At 33.9% G+C, this 7,500-nt stretch overlaps 2 long non-coding RNA genes across 2 annotated transcripts in view; one reads left to right on the top strand and one right to left on the bottom strand.

The window, feature by feature from the left end:
• LOC310737100 overlaps positions 1–7,500 on the top strand; it is a 29,673-nt gene that overhangs the window by 14,194 nt on the left and 7,979 nt on the right. The window lies entirely within an intron of this gene.
• The window catches only part of LOC310737230, a 2,697-nt gene continuing 714 nt past the window's right edge, over positions 5,518–7,500 (bottom strand). Inside the window, exons 1-3 of the long non-coding RNA XR_014536786.1 lie at positions 7,297–7,500; positions 6,724–7,262; positions 5,518–6,666 (exon numbers count right to left, since the gene is read on the bottom strand). The exon at positions 7,297–7,500 is cut by the window's right edge and continues 714 nt beyond it. This is a non-coding gene — a long non-coding RNA (uncharacterized lncRNA). The remainder of the gene's footprint in view (positions 6,667–6,723; positions 7,263–7,296) is intronic.

Here is a 7,500-nt window from a genome sequence, read left to right as displayed (position 1 = left end):
TCCATCGTAAGTAGAGGAATACCTGTATTAGAATGCTAGTACTGCTGCTGATGCTGCTTTCATTTCTATTGTCGGTAATATTAACTGCTAGTACTACTAGTAGTTTTTCAAATATTAATATTAGTATATATTTTACTAAAATGTATATTACTGTTAGTAATATTAACTACGTGTGCTACTAGTAAAGTTAAAATACTATTACTCTTGCTGTTATTGTCATTACTATTAGGCCTACTGATGATAACTACTACTAATATTATTTCTACTAGCAATATTTACCTGCTCATATTACTAAACCTAATACAACCTTCTTCTACTAAATTTACTAGTTCTAGTTCTACCAATAATACTAATACTACTAAAGCACATACTGACTAATAATACAACTAATACCGCTAATCCTCCAGCTGATACTACTACTACTACCACTACTACTACTACTACTACTACTACTACTACTACTACTGCTACTACTATTACCAATATCACCACTACTAGTGACTAGTCCTCCAGCTGATACTACTACTACTACCACTACTAATACTACCACTACCACTACTACTACTACTACTACCAATATTACCACTATTACTACTAATAATACTATTACCAATATCACCACTATTACTACTACTACTACTACTACTACTACTGCTACTACTATTACCAATATCACCACTACTAGTGACTAGTCCTCCAGCTGATACTACTACTACTACCACTACTAATACTACCACTACCACTACTACTACTACTACTACCAATATTACCACTATTACTACTAATAATACTATTACCAATATCACCACTATTACTACTACTACTACTACTACTACTGCTACTACTATTACCAATATCACCACTACTAGTGACTAGTCCTCCAGCTGATACTACTACTACTACCACTACTAATACTACCACTACCACTACTACTACTACTACTACCAATATTACCACTATTACTACTAATAATACTATTACCAATATCACCACTATTACTACTACTACTACTACTACTACTACTACTATTACCACTATTAGTACTACTAATACTATTACCAATATCACCACTATTACTACTAATACTACTACCACTACTGCTACTACCATTACCATTATCACTATTAGTACTACCACTACTTATACTACTATTACCAATATTACCACTATTAATACTACTAGCACTATAACCAATACTACCACTGATACTACAACCAATATTACACCTATTACTACTACTACTACTACCACTACAACTAATACTACTACCACAACTAATAATAGTACTACCACTACTACTAAAATTATTACCAATATCACCACTATTAGTACTACCAATACACAGTGAAGGGCCGTGCATTTGGTACCTGGGGCTTCAGTGGGGACGTACCCGACTTAATCCACCACTTAATACCACCACAATCACGTCACAAATATAGAAACCATCAATACTATACAAACACACAATATAACAACTAATAACTCTATTACTACTACCACTATTAATACTACTACCAATACTACTATAACTACTAATACTCCTACTATCAATACTACTAATACTACTACTAACAATACTACCACCAATAATACTCCTACTATCAATACTACTAATACTACTACTAATACTACTAACAATTCTACCACTAATAATACTCCTACTATCAATACTACTAATACTACTACTAATACTACTAACAATACTACCACTAATAATACTCCTACTATCAATACTACTAATACTACTTCTAATACTACTAACAATACTACCACTAATAATACTCCTACTATCAATACTACTAATACTACTACTAATACTACTAACAATACTACCACTAATAATACTCCTACTATCAATACTACTAATACTACTTCTAATACTACTAACAACACTACCACTAATAATACTCCTACTATCAATACTACTAATACTACTACTAATACTACTAACAATACTACCACTAATAATACTCCTACTATCAATACTACTAATACTACTTCTAATACTACTAACAATACTACCACTAATAATACTCCTACTATCAATACTACTAATACTACTTCTAATACTACTAACAATACTACCACTAATAATACTCCTACTATCAATACTACTAATACTACTACTAATACTACTAACAATACTACCACTAATAATACTCCTACTATCAATACTACTAATACTACTTCTAATACTACTAACAACACTACCACTAATAATACTCCTACTATCAATACTACTAATACTACTACTAATACTACTAACAATACTACCACTAATAATACTCCTACTATCAATACTACTAATACTACTTCTAATACTACTAACAATACTACCACTAATAATACTCCTACTATCAATACTACTAATACTACTTCTAATACTACTAACAATACTACCACTAATAATACTCCTACTATCAATACTACTAATACTACTTCTAATACTACTAACAATACTACCACTAATAATACTCCTACTATCAATACTACTAATACTACTTTTAATACTACTAACAATACTACCACTAATAATACTCCTACTATCAATACTACTAATACTACTTCTAATACTACTAACAATACTTCCACTAATAATACTCCTACTATCAATACTACTAATACTACTTCTAATACTACTAACAATACTACCACTAATAATACTCCTACTATCAATACTACTAATACTACTTCTAATACTACTAACAATACTACCACTAATAATACTCCTACTATCAATACTACTAATACTACTTCTAATACTACTAACAATACTTCCACTAATAATACTCCTACTATCAATACTACTACTAATACTACTAACAATACTACTAACAATACTACCACTAATAATACTCCTACTATCAATACTACTAATACTACTTCTAATACTACTGACAATACTACCACTAATAATACTCCTACTATCAATACTACTACTAATACTACTTCTAATACTACTAACAATACTACCACTAATAATACTCCTACTATCAATACTACTACTAATACTACTAACAATACTACCAATTCTAAACCACTACCAATACTACTAATACTATTAACAAAACTATAATAATTACTACTACCACCACTAATACTCTTACTAATGCTACTAATCATCCTACTACCAATACTACCACTACTAATACTACTTACAATACTACCACTAGTACTACTACCACTACTAATACTACTTATAATACTACCACCAATACTAAAACTACCACCAACACTGCCACTTACATTTCTATTGCCAGTAATAGTAACTGCTTGTAGTACTAATCATAAAAAATACCAATACTACTACTTCTTCTGTTAGTATTAATAACTACGCGTACTACTAGTAATATTAGAATATTAATCTTACTTCTTCTACTAATTAGTAATATTAACTACTACCAATATCAAAATGCTAGTACTGCTGCTGCTAATATTTAGTTTCTATTGTCAATAATATTAACTGCTAGTACTACTAGCAATATTTAAATATTGCTAGTAGTTCTAATATAAATATTTGCTAATATTAATATTATTGTTTGTAATTATAATTATATTAACAATAACTACTACTACCACTATACCTACTATGCACTACTAGTAATATTTAAAGGCTCGTTCTGCTGCTGCTAATATTTTAATTTCTATTTTCAGTAATATAATTATTGAAATATTTCTAGAAGTAATAGAATAAATATTACTAATATTAATATTATCGTAGAATATTGTCTACTTCTAATAATAATATTAACTGCTCCTGCCAAAATAACGACTATTAATATATAGTAATATTAGAATGCTACTGCTGCTGCTACAATTTCTATTCTCAGTCAAATTAAGTGCTAGTACTACTAGTTATAAAAGATTACTACTCGTAATTGTACAGAAACAGGACTAAATAAATCATCTTTGACAGGAAATGAAGCTGTACAGATTTCCGAATACCCGGTTGTGTTTTCTCTTGTTTAGTTTTTTTTTGTTGTGGAACAAGGGATAAGTGGAACATAAATCCTCCCACACAGCCCTTCATTTTCACTCAGGTATAAAAAGGGGGATGGTTTGAAATCGGGCGAGAGAAAAAAGGCGGTAAAAGGCTGTTTCCCGCTGTGCGGCTGCGAGCTAGCGAGCGCGTTCAGGTAATTAAGCGCTGCTTCGCTCGACCCTTCATCAAGGCAATTACCCAAAATCATATGCTCTTCGCTGCTCTAATTACGGGCCAATCTGACTGCACGTTGCTGATTGACAGCTCGGCCCCGAACACGTGTTTACGACACCGACGACAAAAGCGATTACAGCGTGTATCGTTACGCCCAGTCACAACACACGCCGCTACGCAAAACACGTGAATCAGGACACCATCAGGACCGCATCTCATTCATTATACATATATACTACATCTCACTGAGACCACACAGGAAACAGGAAGTGATGGGTTTCTCTGTAGGGTCTGGTGCATTATGGGAAAGAAACGCCATTTTGTCCATTTGTGCATGTCTATTGTTTCATATGAAGAAGATTACAAAGACAAAGTGAGGACAGAAAAGATGGAGGGAACTTGAACACGTGGGAGAGGAGAGTGAGACAGAAACAAGCATGAGGGCAGAAATGGAAAGAGTGTGAGAGGAATCGAGAGTGAGACAGAAAAGGGAGAGAGTGTGACAGAAAGAAGAAAGTGAGACGGAAGAATGAGAAAAAATTTACTAGTGAGACAGAAAAGGCAAAAGTGAGACAAAAAGGAGAGATTGGGCAAGATAAGGGAGAGTGGAAGAAAATTAGGAAGAGGGAGAGAAAAGGAAAGAGTAGGATATAGTAAAACAGGAAAGGATAGAGTGAGACAGGAAGGAGAGAGTAAGATAGAAAAGAAGAAAGTGAGACAAAAAAGAGACAGAATGAGCCAGAAAAGATGGAGAGTGAGACAGAAAAGTCAAAAGTTAGCAAAAGAAAGAATTAGTGAAACAAAAATGTATGGAGTGAGACAGGAAAATGAAGTTGGATATCAAGAGAAAGAGAAAGAAAGAATGAGAGACAGAAAGTAAGAGAGCTTCGAAAAGAAAAAGAGAAGGAGAAAAGGAAAGAAGGCAAAAGAAGTAAAGAACGAAACTGCAGAAAACAGATAACAGAAAAGAAACAAAACAAGTAGAACTGGATTAAATTAGAATAAGAACAACAGTGAGATGGGGGAGAGAGAGAAGAGGTGAAGAAATAAAGCGATGACGGGAGAGGAAAAGGAAGGAATAGAGACAGCGAAGGAGATGCAAGAAACAAAGGAGAGATAGAGAACAATCGAAAGGCAATACGTGGTGAGAGAAAGGGGGGGGGCACTGACAGGGAGATAGTAGTGTGTGTGTGTGTGTGTGTGTGTGTGTGTGTGTGTGTGTGTCGTCTTGGGGTGGTGGATGTTTGTTGGACACTTGAGTGAAGGTGAAGAGAATGAAATTAGTGAGAGACGAATTCGAGCCGAGAGACACAGCCAGTGTGAGGTCACTCACTCTGAGTGGACACGTATTAAATTAAACACACACACACACACACACACACACACACACAGTGTCACTCCACATTCTGAGAAAATGTTATTGAGATCATCTGGTCAAACGGTGATGTTCCAGGAAGTGCATTTATACACAACGATCCTTTTTTCATATAGAAATTTTTGCAAAAAAAACCTGTGAACGATTAGCATTACTCGTACACTACCGCTAGCATCGGCACGTCTATTAATACTAATACGACAGCCGTCACATCACGCGTTGCCGAAAGACCTGCGGAAATTATCAGCGCAGGCTTTTAGTAGCTTCAAATCAATGTAGTTTGAAGGCTGTTGCTGTAACCAATCAGATTGCGAGTTGGCTACACCGAGGTCCATCTAGCAGGCATCTAATAACGTCCTTTGATTGGATGGTCTGAGAGCGTCACTGATCAGAGCTCACAAACCGCATCGGTAGCAAACTGCACAACTCCAATATATTCATGTGGATTTTATAGCTGTGTTTTTATTTCCACAACGAGAAGAATCTGATTTGGTCGTAGAGACATTTACAAGGAAATTGACGAGAAAAGCTGGACATCGTGAGGAAAGTTCGCCAAAACGCTTCCACAAAGTTGTTAAGCTTTTTCATTAACCGTTTTTTTCCCTGTAGAATCCACACAAAAACACACCATCCCCAGGAGAACCATAATGTTCAGAAACTCAGGAAACCACATCACAAGGGTGATGTGATGAGGTGAATATCGACGCTTCTGCTGGGGATGATGTATGTGGAGGTGCAGTTGTGGCTCCAGTGAAAGGAGACGTGTTGAATTGTGTTCATTGGGTTTCTTGCTTTAGTGATGATGTTCATTCTCTCTGTATGAGATCCTGTGTGTGATGGAGCTCTGATCTACTGCACTTCTCTATAATACTGATGCTTTCTACAGACGTGGCGTCATAACGATGGAATTGAGAGGTGGACTGATTCAGGTAGAGATTATTAGGTAATTATTAATACTAACACTGTACTAACACAACTACAAGTAATAATGCTACTAATACTATTATTAAAACTAATACAATTGCTAGTACTTGTACTATTGATAGCGCTACTACTACTGGCGATATTACTACATATACTGAATAGTGATACAACTAATATTATTAATAGAAACACTATTATAACACAAGTAACACTACGACTATTATTACTACTAATACAGGTCTAAGTACTGCTGTGACTAATACTACACCTTTATTAAAGAAAAATCAATACTATCATTAATGTTACTGCAAATCTTTATTAGTAATGCAACTATCATGTTTAATTATCCCCTCTACTAATTATACCATGAGGAACACTCATTTTAATACTAAAACTATACTAGCACTAGTACTACTAATTTACTAAAACTACCAATACAAAATCTGTACTATTACTAATACTGATGCATTTTACTAGTACTACAAATACAAAACCTATACTTACATTAGTATTACTAGTAACAACATGGCAGATAGTACTATAATTACTATCAATACTAAAACTACTAGTACTTCTAATGATTTAAGTAGTACTGCTAATACAAAATCTATACTAACATTAATACTACTACCACTATACCACCACTACTGCTGCAAATGGTTTTACTAGTACTTTTAATACAAAAACTATACTACTACTACTTATACTACTAGCACTAATACTCCCGCTAGGCAGGTAGTACTACTAGTAGTAATAATAATAATAATGCTTTTATTCGTATTAATAATGCTTAAACTAGTACTACTTCTAGTAGTTCTACTACTATGGCAAGTACTACTACTTCTACCAGTACTAATTATATTAAAACTATATTAACATTACTTGTAGTATCACTACTATGGTAACTAATATCACTACTACTACTAATGTTTATACCATGACTATTAATACCAATACTAACACTGTTGCTAGTGCTACTACGGCTAGCAACATGTGTATTACTACCTACACAGATATTACTACTGCTGAAACTAATACTAACACT

Source organism: Silurus aristotelis (assembly GCF_946808225.1).
Source record: "Silurus aristotelis genome assembly, chromosome: 14".
NCBI classification, from domain to species: Eukaryota; Metazoa; Chordata; class Actinopteri; order Siluriformes; family Siluridae; genus Silurus; species Silurus aristotelis.
This window is presented reverse-complemented; position numbering and strand designations above follow the sequence as displayed.